Source organism: Gorilla gorilla, chromosome 1, assembly GCF_029281585.2.
Source record: "Gorilla gorilla gorilla isolate KB3781 chromosome 1, NHGRI_mGorGor1-v2.1_pri, whole genome shotgun sequence".
Classification (NCBI taxonomy): Eukaryota; Metazoa; Chordata; class Mammalia; order Primates; family Hominidae; genus Gorilla; species Gorilla gorilla.
In genome coordinates, this window is record NC_073224.2 from 56,380,630 (window position 1) to 56,395,874 (window position 15,245).

The 15,245-nt window shown below is 41.1% G+C and overlaps 1 long non-coding RNA gene across 2 annotated transcripts; it reads left to right on the forward strand.

Annotated features, from left to right (window-relative positions):
* Nucleotides 1-411: 411 nt before the first annotated feature.
* Nucleotides 412-14,307, forward strand: LOC101142692 (uncharacterized). Of its 2 annotated transcripts, XR_008673308.2 has the most exons (6): nt 412-3,851; nt 3,972-4,203; nt 5,051-5,127; nt 7,052-7,171; nt 9,351-9,557; nt 11,014-14,307. It is a non-coding gene; the product is annotated as an uncharacterized lncRNA (long non-coding RNA). The 2 variants fall into 2 exon arrangements; XR_008673309.2 differs by lacking the exon at nt 7,052-7,171 and having other exon boundaries at nt 412-4,203.
* The last annotated feature ends 938 nt before the right edge of the window (nt 14,308-15,245 follow it).

Genomic DNA, 15,245 nt, shown 5'->3' on the forward strand with positions numbered 1-15,245 from the left:
AATGTAATGGCAATTTGGTAAGAAAAACTTAGGCCAGTTAGGGGAGGAGTAAAAATGAAAGTGGGAATAACATTCATTTTCTTTTTGTATTTTTTATTTTTAATTTTTTTGAGGCAGTCTCATTCTGTTGCCCAAGCTGGAGTGCAGTGGCGCGATCTTGGCTCATGCAACCTCTGACTCCTGGGTTCAAGTGATTCTCCTGCCTCAGCCTCCTGAGTAGCTGGGATTACAGGTGTATGCCACCATGCCCGGCTAAATTTTGTGTTTTTAGTAGAGATGGGGTTTCACCATATTGGCCAGGCTGGACTCAAACTCCTGACCTGAAGTGATCCGCCTGCCTCAGCTTCCCAAAGTGCTGGGATTACCGGCGTGAGGCACTGCACCTGGCCATTTTCTATAAACTCTCTGAAATTAATTTTCATTTAGTCTGTTATAAAAGTAGTTATTCTCATTTTTCCCTATGAAGGCATAGAGTCAGTAAAGAGATTTATAATGAAGCTATGTGGTCACTTTAATGCATATCTTTGTAGCTGCCTGTAGAAGAGTTTTCTATTGACTGTGGAAACCCCTTCATAAGAAACAGGGTGAGGGTCACTCTAGCTGAGCTTGAGTAGTTTACTTAACCTGTCTGTTTCCAAACTGGTAAAATGGATTGTGGTGAAGATTAGAGCTGATACAGTTTAAGCACCCAGCTGCCCTCTTGCAAGTGAGGATACTAAGAGAGGAACCCAGTCCCAACCTCTCCCCAGGGAATAGCAGCAGGAGAGTGCTGGGTTGTAGACCAGTGTTGAGACTTGTAAATAGTCTTTGGCACCATAGGGCCATGTGTATTCACTCATCAAATTCAGCCGTGTGTGTGTGTGTGTGTGTGTGTGTGTGTGTGTGTGTATGTGTGTGTGTGCGTGTTTGTGACCCTACTCTGAGCCAGGTACTGTTTCAGGTATTAGGGATACTGCTGTGAATAAAACAGAGATGCTGCCCCTGCTGATGGAGACAAGTAATAACTAAAGAAACATAGATGGAGATCTGTGCTATAAAGAAAGAGCAGAGAGCAGGCATGTTGGCTCATGCCTATAATCCTAGCACTTTGGGAGCCCAAAGTGAGAGGATCACTTGAGCCTAGGAGTTCAAGACCAGCCTGGGCAACATGGTGAGACTACGTCTCTACTTAAAAACAACAACAACAGAGTATGGAGATAGAGAGTGATCAAGTGGGAGGGAATTGTTTTGGATAGGACTTTCAGATCAAGTAAGGTCAGATCAGCCTCTCATCAGAAGACACTTGTAGCAGAGTGCTTACTAAGGAAGTGAAGGAGCTCTGAGTTTGTCATATGAATATTGGGAAAAAGAATGTTCCAGGCAGTGAAAACAGCATGAGCAAAGGCCCTGAGGCAATAGCATACTTGATGTGTTCCACTAAGGAGGGCAATGTTGTGCCTGGAGTGGAGTCAACAAGGAAGAGATTAAGCTAGAGGCTGAGGTCAGAGAGATGGGTGAGGTGGCCAGATCATATGAGGCCTTGTAAATCAAGATAAGGACTTTCTTTGGCTTTTGAGTAAAATGGGAAACTATAGAGATTTTTAAGCAGAGGAGTGACATCATCTGACTTCAAAGGAGTTTTTATAGTGTGTTGTGGGCTTTTATAGGCTCAGGCAAGAGGTGGATAGGGTGGATGGGGAATAGATCTTGTAGAGCTGAGTGTTCCAATATGGTGGCCTCTGGCCACAAGTGGCTACTTAAATGTAAATTAATTAAAATTTTAAAAATTAAAAATTCATTTTATCAATTGCACTAGCCACATTTCAAATGCACAGTAGCCACATGTAGCTAGTGGCTACTGTATTGGACAGTGAGATGTAGATCATTTCCATTGCCACAGAAAGTTCTACTGGACAGTGCTGGTAGGGTATTAAAGGTCTTTGTAGGGACTTCAACTTTTACTCTGAGTAAATAGAAAGCCATTGGAGGGTTTTAAGCAGAGGAGGAACATGCTCTGACTTATGATTTCGAAAGATCACTGTTGAGAATAGACTGTAAGGGGGCAATGGTGAAAGTTGATAGACCATTAATAGTCTAGATGAGAGATGACCATGTCTTCGATGAGGGGGTAGGAGTGATAATGATGATAAATTATTGGATTTTGGATATATTTTGAAGGCAGAACCAATAGGCTTTTCTGATGAAAATGATGTGATATGAGAAAATAATGACAAAAAGGTTGTGGGTGATGATGAGAGAAGAGAATACAAGGCCAAAGAGAAGGGATTTCCCTTGTGGAGGAGGAGTCTCATTCACCTTGAAGCAGGAGGGAAAGCAGGGATCTGGGTGGAAAAAGATCTAGAGAATCCTCATCTAAGCAGAAGATGAAGGAGTAAAGAGAGAAAGATGGGTGTATTGGAAGCTTGCGGGTGATGGAGAAAGTTTCAAATAATTCTTGGAAAATAAGTTGAAAAAAGAAACGTAACACAGTTGTTAGAGCAGGGCATGATTGCTTGTGCCTATAGTCCCAGCTACTTGGGATCCTGAGGCAGGAGGATCTCTTGAGCCCAGGAGATGGAGGCTGCGTTGAGCTATGTTTATGCCACTGCACTCCAGCCTAAGCGACAGAGCAAGACTCCATTTCTTAAAAATAAAACAAAAATGTAGTTGTTAGTATTGAGGGCCCATAAGAAGTTGGTGATGATGAACCTATCTACGCTTTTGATCACCTCCAGCAGAGTTTGACTGTTGCGTGCAAGCAAAGAGAAAGGAGATGGTGGGGTTCAATGAGGGCTGTCGTTTTCCTAGATAGGTTTGTAGAAAAAACAGAGAGGAAGGGAGTTTAAGGGATTGGCAAAAAGGATATAGTAATAACAGACCATGGAATAAAAATTGAGTAAGAAGGAAAGTGAAAACAGCTGAAGGCTAATGAATTGGGAGAAAGCAGATGGATCAATAGACTGGAGGCCCCAGTATTTCTAAGAGCAGTTGGAGTTGTTGTCATGCAAGTTGGAAGGAAAGATGCTTATCCAAAAGCTGAATGCCTGAATCAGTAATCTTGTGGCAGAGCTATTGTAGGTGATGACAAGGTCAGTCCTTTGAAGTCTATGCATATATATCTTCATTATAGGCTGACTTGCCAAGTCTTAGAATTTTTACAATATAACCTCACTGTGGATCTCATCTAAGCAGGTTTGGTAACCAAAAGCTCAAGAGCATGAGATTGAGACCCCAGAGAGCTCATAGCCTGTCACAAATCAGCTGTGTAACCACGGACCTTGAGGAAATGAACCTTATGGTCCCTTCCATCTCTAATCTGTGACTCCATAGCCCCATTATAATATAGCCTTTTCCCAAACACTGACCTTCAACATAGACCCTGGGGGATTTTTCTATTAAAAATTTGCAACTCTGCACATTTTTATCTGCTGATGCCTCTTGGAATATTAAATGCTTAGAAAGCTGTCCTCGGGATCACATTCTGGAATCTTGACCATGTAGTCATCTGAGTGGGTGTGACAGGAAGTATACACCAGCAGCATTTGTGTCTGAGTGTCCTTCAGACAATGGGATGGCTGCACCTTTACCCGTCCTCTCCAACTCTCTCCACCTAGAAAGTATTCTTTTCTCTTAATTTTGTTAGAGCTATATAGGAATGCTCCTTCAGCAGAAATGACAGAGGCTGTTGCTCTCAGAATCAAATGCAATAATGTGACCTGTAAATTCCTGTGAATATTTGGATATTTTAGCGATATTTGTTTATTCAGAAGAGATTCTGGATGCAGAACTCTCCTCCTCTCTGTTCTCTAACCCTGCTTTCCACCATCATTCTTCTCTCTCTAGGGCACAGAGAGAATTAAGAACAACCTAAGGTAAATTTTTAACAAGATGGTCTAGCTTGAGCTCTGTAGGCTTGACTGATGAAATAAGTAGTAGTTTTTTGCTAAAATAACCACATTGTTTGCAAAAGTTTTCTCCTTCGAGTTTTCTAGGGTCATTACAATGATCTAACTGCCTTACCTGCTTTTGAACTGGTTGAGCCTCCTGTGGGACCGAAAACAAAAGAAGGGTGTTGAAATGCAAATAGATAACTCTGGGTCCCAGTCCCTGACTGCAAAAGGAAGCCAAAACTGACAACAATGTCTCCTTCTCTACGGAGGTTTGTAGAAAGGCTGTACAAAAATCTCACAAGATGTATTTCTTCTCGTGGACTGGAGTCCCAAGGTAGGTAAGAAAAACAAAAACAAGATAAAAACAAACAAAGGATTCCGTACTTGGAATTTGCTCAGTACCAGTTGAATAGCTAATTGTTTCTTGTGTTCTTCCCCTCCCCCCTTTTTTTCTGCCTGAATAGATAATCCTTACAAAACATCTATTCATTCTACAAGTGAAAATTTCAAGAATATTCGATACTGACCTTGGCAAGAGTAATGGACCGAGATTGAGTGATGAATTTGTGTGTGTTGTGGCTGATGTGCATTTTGGTGCTTTGTATGCAAGTTTAAGAATATCTTAGCAATAGGAAAGGAAGATTTATGGCATTTTAATTAATGAATATAATGAAGGCTAAAACTTGTAGATAAATTTATAAGGTACACAATTATTTTTATAGCTTATTTTTAGCACAAAGGTGATTGTATTTTGTTGCTTTAAGAAAGGACCTCTTGATAATACTGGCATGTTTTATATTTCAATGTGACCAGTTTAACTGATATGCAAACAATTATTTTTTAAGGGAAATAAAATGAGGCAGTAGTACAACTTAGCGAAGAGGACACTGTGGCAGATTCTAATGACTAGATTAAATTTGAGCTCTTATTTGGCTTTTACTACCAACTGACTGCATAACTTTGGGTCAGTTATTTGGCTCTTTTTTTTTTTTTAATTTACAAAATTAGAATGAGAACTACAGATAGTGAAAATATTTGGAAAAGCTTTTTGAAGTCCCACGTGAAAGGCATCAGAAAAAAGAGTTGGGTGATTTTTTTTTAATGGGAAATAATCTGATATTGTCACTAAACCTAAATTTTTTGTATATTAATTTATTTTTTAAGCTGTTATTTAATTTCAGGTGCTTAAGAGCTCTTCAATTTGTTAATGGAAAGAAACACCGTTTACACCGGATGGCTACAAAGCAACCTTATTCTGGTAAAATAATCTCTTAAATCCTTATATACACAGTCACTAACTGTTGGCTTTATAAGGTCAGTAGTAGCAAAACAGCCCTGTGGCAGTTAGAAGCTCAGCATGTCCAAGATAGCACTAACGGGGAACAAACACAAAAAACAGCAGTTTAAACAGTACCATTTGATTTGAATTTAACCCAATCTTAAACAGAGGACTCTAAAAAAACTGTTACCAGCAAAGTTACATTAATTAGGGAGATCATTAGGTTGTATCAATGCAGTTTAGCTATGCCTTTTAAAAAGTGAAGATGGACAAGAAGCGGTGGCTCATACCTGTAATTTCAGCACTTTGGGAGGCCAAGGTGGGAGGATCCCTTGAACCCAGGACTTTGAGACCAACTTGGGCAACAAAGTGAGACCATCATGTCTACAAAATTTTAAAAATTAGCTGGGTGTGGTGGGGTATGCCTGTGGTCCCAACTATTTGGAAGGCTGAAGCAGGAGGATCGCTTGAGCCCAGGAGGTCAAGGCTGCAGTAAGCCATGATCGTGCTACTGCACTCCAACCTGGGCAACTGAGTGAGACCCTGTCTCAAAAAAAAAGAAAAAGATTGAACTTGCAGGCCAACATTTATTTCTGACTATTGACTACTTTTGAAAGAGAAAGCTTTGGACACTAACATTCTAGTCTCAGAGGCCTCAAAGAAGCACAGCCCTGTAAAGAAGAAAATTCTGCTGGGATTAGCAAGAGCCTCAAGGTTTTGGGAACTTGGAATGCCAGGCTCAGTGTTCCGAGTTCCAATATTGACTCTGCCTGTGAGTCACCCTGAACTAGTCACTCAGTCTCTTGTGTTTCCCCCTTTAGAGAAGAGCTAAGACTATTGACTTTTCAGGAGTTGCAAAACACGTTACAAAAGGATAGGAAAGTACTATGCAAACATGTAAATATCATGAAATATTGGGGGGGTACATTTTAATAAAGATAAGCTGCATTCTTCTGATAATTGGAAGTTGATAATCTTTATGTAAAGACAGGCAGATTGATTTCAAAATGGAGGTTAATGCTTGAAATTTTAATTTGAACAGTGTAAATTTGGATCATTGTTTGCTCTGTTAGTCGATGTTGCTTACTGAAAGGAAACTCTTAACAAGTTGTCTTACTAGAATGGCTTATTTTCAGAGTCAGACCCCCAGGCTTTCTAGAAATGTGTATTAAAATTTAGTAACCTCACTTTCAATTGTTGAGTATAGGACACTGTGGTTGGGTTTCTATATATGTTGTAAACAAGCCAAATACACAAAGTGAACTCTCTATGGGCCTTAAAAAAGTCTTAAAAAATTTTTTTTGAGGATATTGAATGAGGCACCTATTTTATTCCTTACTTTTGCAGGATAGCTTGTCAGTGCCAGCTTGGGTTTTTGAATTCTGACTTTTTGCTGGCCATGATTTGGCTGTCTCATTAATAAGATAAGCCTTTCTAAAGTGGAGCTCATTGTTTTTTAGTTCTTTTAATGGTGTGGCTAGCCTCTCATTGTTAAAGAAAAGAAAGAATATAATTTTTATTCTTCGTTCTTTCTGGCAACTTTATACCCTCTACTAACCCACCCAGTCCTGAAATCCTGTTAGTTTTTCCATCTGTGACTAGCATCTCTCTTCTGATTCCCAGTAAACGCTACTATATTCCCATCATTCAAAATTAACAACTGTTATTATTTTTGTCGTATCTTCTTCAATTTTTTTAAAGAAATAAAACAAAACATTGATGATAAAATCAAGTTGCCTTTGAATATTAATTCCAAGTCCATTTCCTCCTTCTGTCCTCACTTCCCAGAGCCCATGTTCAGTTTGTATACTTTTTAATATTTTATATATATTTGTATGTACCCATAGTTAATATGTAGTATTGTTTTATGGATTTAAATATACATAAATGTTTTCTTTTTTAGAGAGAGAGGATCTCATTCTGTCACCCAGGCTGGAGTGCATGATCATAGCTCACTGCAGCCTCGACCTCCTGGGCTCAAGTGATCCTCCTGCTCCAGCCTCTCAAGTAGCTAGGACTACAGGTGTGTGCCACTATGCTTGGCTAATTTTTTTTTTTTTTTGTAGAGATGGGATCTTACAATGTTGCCTGGTCTCAAACTCCTGGCCTCAAGAGATCCTCCCGCCTCTGCTTCCCAAAATGCTAGGATTACAAGTATGAACCACCATGCCCAGCCAACTGTTATATGATTTGTTTACTTTCTCTGAGCATTGTTTTTAAGGTCTAGCCATGTTTTTGTACAGACACACACACACATGCACACACACACACACACACACCCATCTATATATATATTCATTATTTTTAATTGCTGTCTAGCATTTCTTTTCTTTCTTTCTTTTTTTTTTTTTTTTTTGAGAAAGACTCTCGCTCTGTCACCCAGACTGGAGTGCAGTGGCACGATCTCAGCTCACTGCAACCTCTGCCTCCCGGGTTCAAGCAATTCTTCTGCCTCAGCCTCCCAAGTAGCTGGGACTACAGGCGCCTGCCACCAAGCCCGGCTAATTTTTGTATTTTTAGTAGAGACGGGGTTTCAACATATTGGCCAGTCTGGTCTCAAACTCCCGACCTCAGGTGATCTGCCCGCCTTGGCCTCCCAAAGTGCTGGGATTATAGGCATGAGCCACCACACCCGGCTATTTGCTGTCTAGCATTTCATGGCATAAATAATACCACATTTTATCAGTCCATTTATTAGTGAATATATGATTGTTTATATTTTTTTCACTAATATATAGGCAATAGTTTCTTAGTCTTGATTCCTAGATGCAGGATTGCTACATTTTGAATATGCACAATTTAACTTTTAAGAGATATTACCAAATTGATTTTCAACTGTTGGAAAACTGTTTCCCCAGATACTTTCCAATACTTATCAGACTTCTTAATCTTTGCCAATTTTAGGGGTAACAAATGGTTTTCCCTGGGCTTTCTAGCTTTATTTCAGTTCATCCTATTCATAGTTGCTGGCCTAATCCTTTCTAAGGACAGCACTGCTCAGGGCCTTACCTGGTCAAACACTCTCAGAAGCTCTCCACTATCTACTCAGTCCAAACTGCACCAAGTCCTCTGCAAGCAACCTGTCCCACCTCATCTATCCGTGCCCAGCTGGACCAGAACGTGCAACTTACCACTTTCTCAAACTCAGCTTTTACTTTTCTGCCTCTGCAACTTGATCATGCTCTTCTGCATTCCTGTATTGATTCAATAAATATTTATTGAGCTCTTTACTTCCTGCCAGGTGCTGGGAATATAAGGGTGAAAAAGAAAGACCACATCTAGGCATTTATGGGACTTAACAATTTTTAGCAGAGGATGGGGATGGGCAGAAAATAATCCAGTAAAAAAATTAAGCACGATAATTTTCCATAGTACTTTATAAGTACTATAAAGAAAGTAAAATAGAATGTTAATGAGTTTGTGTGGAGGAGTGACGGGGGTGGATGTGGGGCATGTCCAGGTGGGAACTTTAGAGGGGCAGGTGCTCAGCGAAGGCTTTACAGAGAAGGTTATATTCCCCTTGAGACCAGCAGTGTGAAGCTCATTCACAGACCAGAAGTATTTCTGATCCTGAGCAAGTGCAGATCCCTGCATGTAGGGGTGGCCTCAGAGGATCCTGAGAGGAGCAGAGCTGCCCTTGTGGCTGGCAGTTGGGGCTAGGAGAGTGGTGGATGCTGTAGGAGACAAAGGCAGGCAAAGCCATGCCTCTCAGGGCCTTGTGGATGCTCTCTACCAAAGCCACTGCAGGAAACCGTAGTTTGCCCTTTAAAGCCCTGTAAAGCCGTGATCAAATCCTCTCTTCATAATCATTCCTGATCCAGCTGGCTGGGCGCGCTCTTTCTGGACCACCATTGCACAGTAGTGGTGCCTCTTAAGGCATTTAACATAGCACTTTGGGATCATGATGTCTGTCCTTCCCATGAGCTATTAGAATTTGTTTTCATGTTGCTGTTTTGTTTCTACCTCACAAGGGACAATACTTTATTGTCTAGAAAGAGGAAAGTAGAGGAGGAAAAGGTAGAACACAGAAGAAGCCTGTCATTTTTTATTGAGTCTGGAATGAACTGAGTTTCAGTGAAATAAGCTTTCCTGTTGTATATTTGAGCTGATTTTCACAATGGCAAATATGACAAATTTAATTTTCCTTAAAAATTGATAAGACCAGTTGGAGTTCTAAAAGTGATTTTTTCTACCCCTTGAAGATCTTTTCTCAGAATAGCAGTCTGTAGGCTGTCACCTAAAGTGTCCTGTTTTCAGTGCTGCACCTGCTCTGAGCTTCAGCTTTTTACGAAGACGTCATGGTGTGCTATCTGTACTGGGAAACTTTCCCCACCATCAGCCAGCTCCTGAAGATAACATTGTCTGCTAGAGATTGTCATGTATGTGGATTGAATCTCTTTATCTTCATGGTAAGTTTGGAGTTGTGTGTTAGACCTACCTTACTGGTGAAAAGAATGAAGGTTCGTAGAGGTCATTACTTGTCTGTCCGCAGGTTACGAAATTAGAGAATAGCGAAGCTGACACTTGAATCTGGGGCTACTGACCAATTCTCTATGAAGCTTCCACACTTTAAGTAGTAACATAGCAAAGACCAAGCACTTAAAATTATTTCTAGATGAAGCCTTTGTGCTCTGAACCACTGTGATCACTGTTGATCGCATTTTCCTTCTTGAACTCATTTTCTATTAATAGGAGCATTTATCACAGACAGTGAGAGGCAGTTTGTGCAGCGGGGAAGAGCATGGGCTGTCTGAAGCTAGACTGTCTGAGTCAGGGTCTTCTGTGCCAGCTTGCTAGCTGTGTGGGGGAAGTTACTTAACATTTCTGTGGTTAAGTTTCCTTATTTTTAGTATGAGGATAATAACAGCACCTACCTCACTGGGTTGTTGTAAGGATTAAATAGGATAATGTACTTAAAAGGCTTAGAACAGAGCCTTGTACTTAATAAGTCCTCAGTTAATGCTCTCCTAGTCTCAGGTCTCAGCTCAAATGTCCTCTCCTAGGGAGGCCTTACCTGGGCCCTGTAGCTAGCCTGGGCCTCCCCCAGGCATTCAACATCTCCACCCTCTGCCTGCACCCTGCCTACTTCCCTCATGGTGTTTTCCCTCTTTTGGGGTACCAGGTTTATTACAGGGTTGTTTCCTCTGTGACAATGTGAGCTTTCCATGGGTTGGCTTGTATGTTCCAGTTTCCAGCTCCAGGACAGTGCCTGGCATGTAGTTTGCTCTCAATGTACATTTGTTTAACAGCTCTCTGTTTCTGAAAATCCTGAATCAGAGCTTTCATTTTGAACAAAATCGTTGCTACTCTGGTTTCTTCTCAATATGCCATATGTATTAGTGTTCCCTGAAACTTCATTCCCACAGCTTCAGACATGATCCCAAATGGCTCAAGAATTTGTACTTCTAGCCCTGACTCCTCTTTCTTTCTTTACTTTTTTTTTTTTTTTTTTTTTTTTTGAGACAGAGTCTCACTCTGTCTCCTGGGCTGGAGTACAGTGGCGCGATCTTGGCTCACTGCAACCTCTGCCTCCCGGGTTCAGGCAATTCTCCTGCCGCAGCCTCCCAAGTAGCTGGGATTACAGGCTCCCGCCACTATGCCCAGCTAATTTTTTGTATTTTTAGTAGTGACGGGGTTTCACCATGTTGGCCAGGCTGGTCTTGAACTCCTGACCTCATGATTCGACCACCTCGGCCTCCCAAAGTTCTGGGATTACAGGTGTGAGCCACCAAGCCCGGCCCTGACTCCTCTTTCAATCTGTATTTCCAGCTAACTGTTCATAAAACAAATTCTGGTAGGTATCCTTAGCACAACATGTTCAAAACCAAATGCACTACTTTTTTTTTTTTTTTTTTTCTAAACCAGGTCCTCTTTCTGTGCCCCCAGCCCGGTTGACAATGTGTGCCTTCACTCACCCAATTAGAAACCTTGGAGGTATCCTGTACTCTTCTGTCACTTACCCTCAGCCTAAAGCCAATCAGTCACCAAAATATTGTCTGTCATTATCATCATCATCATCATCATCATCATCATCACTATCACCACTGATGGAGTGAGAACCTTGTGCAGTTGAGCATGAACCCCAATTTCATTTGCAAAATGACCCAGACAGCAGATTTCATCTCATATAAAATAAGCAAGGTGAGGTTTTGATGACATTACAGACATGGCTAAGAAGAGGTTGAGAACCAGCATTCAGCCCACCTGACTCCAAAGCTCATGCCCCGAACCTCAGAAACTTCTCCAGTGAGCTCCTTTTTTTTAATGGCAGGATCACACCATTAGTCTGGACTGGATCCAACCTGGATTGTTGCAACAGCCTTTGATCTGATCTGTCAAGCCCTGTGCCTTCTGTGCAACCCATTCTCTACCCTGGCACGAGCATTACTAAAATACCAATCTGGTCCTATGACTCCTCTGCATAAAAACCACGGCTGGGGCTGGTCAAGTGCAACAGTGTTTACAACTAATTGATCACAACCAGTTACAGATATCTTTGTTCCTTCTTTAGCCAAAAACAAACAGAAAAACAAAAAAACAAAACCCAAACAACAAAAACAAACACAAAAAACCCCCCATTGTTGGTTCCCTTTTGCATCTTTTGAATTCTAAACTCCTCACATAGCATAAAATCCCCTTCTGGGTCTTTCCCCAGCCTACACCCCACTTCCCCACCTGCCCCATTCCCCCTGTTGTTCCTACCTCTGGCCTTACTTCAGCCCCAGGGTCCCCTGCTGGACATGGCAGGCCCAGCACATGCTGCCCTGGGCCCTTTCACTTTGCTTTGTGACATATTTTTCATCCTTCAACCTTCAGCTCATAAGCCATATTCTCTGTGAAGGCGTCCAGAGGGCCCGAGACAGCCCCTCCCACCTGTGTTCCTCAGAGCATTCTGTGCCCATAATTAGGGTGAACACATTTCTGAATCAGCAGTGGAAATGTTTCAGTTCAGACAGTTACGCATGTGCCCCTGAAGGCAATGGGACAGTTAATAGAGCAAAGTCCAGAAGAAACTCTTGGAGATGATTCCTCTTTATCTGTCTGCTACCCTGTAGAGGGGTGGGGAAGGTACTTCCAGGGTAGAGAGCTGTGGGTGGCCCTTGTATCTCTTGGAGATGATTCCTCTTTGTCTGTCTGCTACCCTGTAGAGGGGTGGGGAAGTTACTTCCAGGGTAGAGAGCTGTGGGTGGTCCTTGTATTTGCCCATACCTGACACGATGCCTAACTGTTGTTTGCTGAATGTATGAAGATTATGCCAGGCCTGAGATTCTTTTGAACATAACCAAATGTCATGTGTAAATTTCTCCAAATAACCAACCAACAAACCCAGCTCTTTATAACAATGGACAATCCAGCATGCGTATTAGGACTGTTTAAGTCTCAGCTTTATCACTAGAACAATTCTCATAGACACACTTCTTCATCTGTAAAATGGGGATAATGGTAGCTACTTACGGGAGTTGCAGTGAAGACTCTGTGAATGAATTGAAGGAAATTAGCAGGCACAGAGTCTGGCAAAGAAGTCTTTGTTTCAGGCACAAAGATATGTGTAGCTCATCACTATAAACAGGAACTAGAAGGCAAGGTCATGTTCTAGAATAACTTTTAAAAGTTAGGATATTGTTGGGAATTTTAAAAGGTAAGACAATTAAAAATATGACTAATATTTGTCAGCTTTTTTTTTTTTTTTTTGATATGGAGTCTTGCTCTTTTACCCAGGCTGGAGTGAAGTGGCGCCATCTCGGCTCACTACAGCCTCTGCCTCCCGGGTTTAAGCGATTCTCCCTCCTCAGCCTCTTGAGTAGCTGGGATTACAGGCACCCGCCATCATGCCCGGCTAATTTTTGTATTTTTAGTAGAGACTGGGGTTCACCGTGTTGTTCAGGCTGGTCTTGAACTCCTGACCTCAAGTGATCCACCCACCTCGACCTCCCAAAGTGCTGGGATTACAGGCTTGAGCCACTGCGCCTGGCCTCATTTGTTAGCTTTAACATATGAAGAGACATCCTCCTAAATGTTAAAGTACTCTTTGACATTTTACCCATGCATTTTACAGTTGGGCTGGGAGAGATGTGACTTCCGGTTTGTTTTGCCTCACCTTTGCATTTCATCAGCTGTGTCTGATCCCAGCCTAGCCTGTGTGTCGGAATCACTTGGATGAGTGTTTTACAGACTCCTGGGCTCTACCCCAAACCCACTGAATCAGAATGGGGACAGGAAGGGAACTGTAAATCTACATTTATGAAAACCTCCCCTTGTGGTTTTGATAGTCTGCAAGGTTTGGGAATCACTAGTTCCCAAACACACCAGTAGAAAAGCATATAGTAATTAACATTCTCAATTTCTCAGCTTTACAGTGTTTGTAATTAAAAAATTTTATTTGCTTTTTTGTAAGCAATATTAGCTTTCTCAATGTCTGTTTCACCTTCACTGCAGTCTGTTTATCCAGCCTGGGAAAAAAACTGGCTCGACTTAAACAATGAGACAAAAAAGGTGCAAACCTGGCAGCTTCCCTACCTTTTTTGCATTAGCGTGTAGGTATTTCCTCCATGTCCTACCAGGGCCATTTAAATGCTAATGTAGTTAAGTACAACAATCTTTTTAGCAATCAGATGGAATTGTTTTTACCACAATCTTATTTCTTATTTCTCCAGTCCGTACTTTCCTTTTTTGGGGCAGGGTGGGGGTAGGGCTAGAGGGGCATACATTTAAATTCTTTGACCTTTCAAACCTTAACAAAAATTCTCTCTTAATATCTTCTCAGCAGTTCTTGCAATGTGTCTATCCTCTAAACCTGAGCTCTGCAATTTGAATGTGCTGAGTCACCTTGTCTTTGCAGGGTCAAACATTTTGCATCCAGGAAAAGTACTGCAGAAAATCACACCATTAGCAGCTAGCTGGTATGTTATTTGAATATTTGAATACAAATAGGAAGACTGGAAAGGAGAAAGTTACTGTGTACACAGATACATAGTAACTTACATATATTTAAAACAACCTTTTTTTTTTTTTTCTAATAGTCTGCTAAGTCCTCTTTCTGATTGATGACTTTTTTGTGTGTGAAATTCTCTAAATATTTATTTGTGTTCCTAGAAAGTGAAAATGAATATAAATGGTAAAGCAGTTGCCTTGCAATGTTTAATAAAAGGAGAAAATAGTCTTTGCTATTATACTGAAGCTTTGCATAATTAAGATTCTTGAATTAATTTTAAAGAATTAATAACAAAAAAATACAATCATGAACCAGATATTGAGAGTTAATGTCTAATTTAAGTTCAACTTTTAGGAAGTCCGTTTTCCTATTTTGATCATGTAGTTGAATAGACAGTGAGGAGATGTTACTACAACTGTATTAATAGAGGAAGTGGCAGGAAGCTACAGTTTCCTTAGAATCAGAAAGAAAGTTTATAGAACTCACTGGAAATGAGGGTTATAGATAAAGATTGAAGTAGGAATAACTTCTATTTAGAATTGCTATTGTATTTTTGTAACATAAGAGTGGTTTTCTTTCAAGTAAGTGTTTGGGGCTAAAGAGAATGCCAACACTCCACTCACAGGGAAGTCGGAAAGCTTACCAGTATTAACAAACATCCGAAGTCATTTCACAAGGTGGAAGTTTACTATAGAACCAATAAACATAATCTTCCTCCAGGGTGTTTTGAGTCATGAATGGGGAGCAACTTGCTCCCTTCGTGGATGGAGCACTGGGGACAAGCTTCTCTGCATCAGAGCCTGTGAAATATCAATAGCAACAGCTACTGTACTCTGAGTGCTCACTTCCTCTATGCCAGAGGCTGGCTCTGGTCTTTAATTGAATTCGCTCACTATACAGCCCCCTATACAGAAGGAGCGCTAATTTTCAATACCTTAAAGAGGCCAAATCATTCCCACAGCATTGGTGGCAGAGGGGGTATTTGAACCCAGGCAGAATGACTCGAACTCCCTGGTAATTAGCCATGGTGGAGAATGTCTCCCAGCTCACAAAAATGACTACTCACTGGCAAGTAACACTAAGTACAGAAAGAACGTCATCAGTTGGTTGGTGTTCTTGCTTTCTCTCCGTGAACAATTAAGAGGGCTCAGAGGTGAGATGGGGT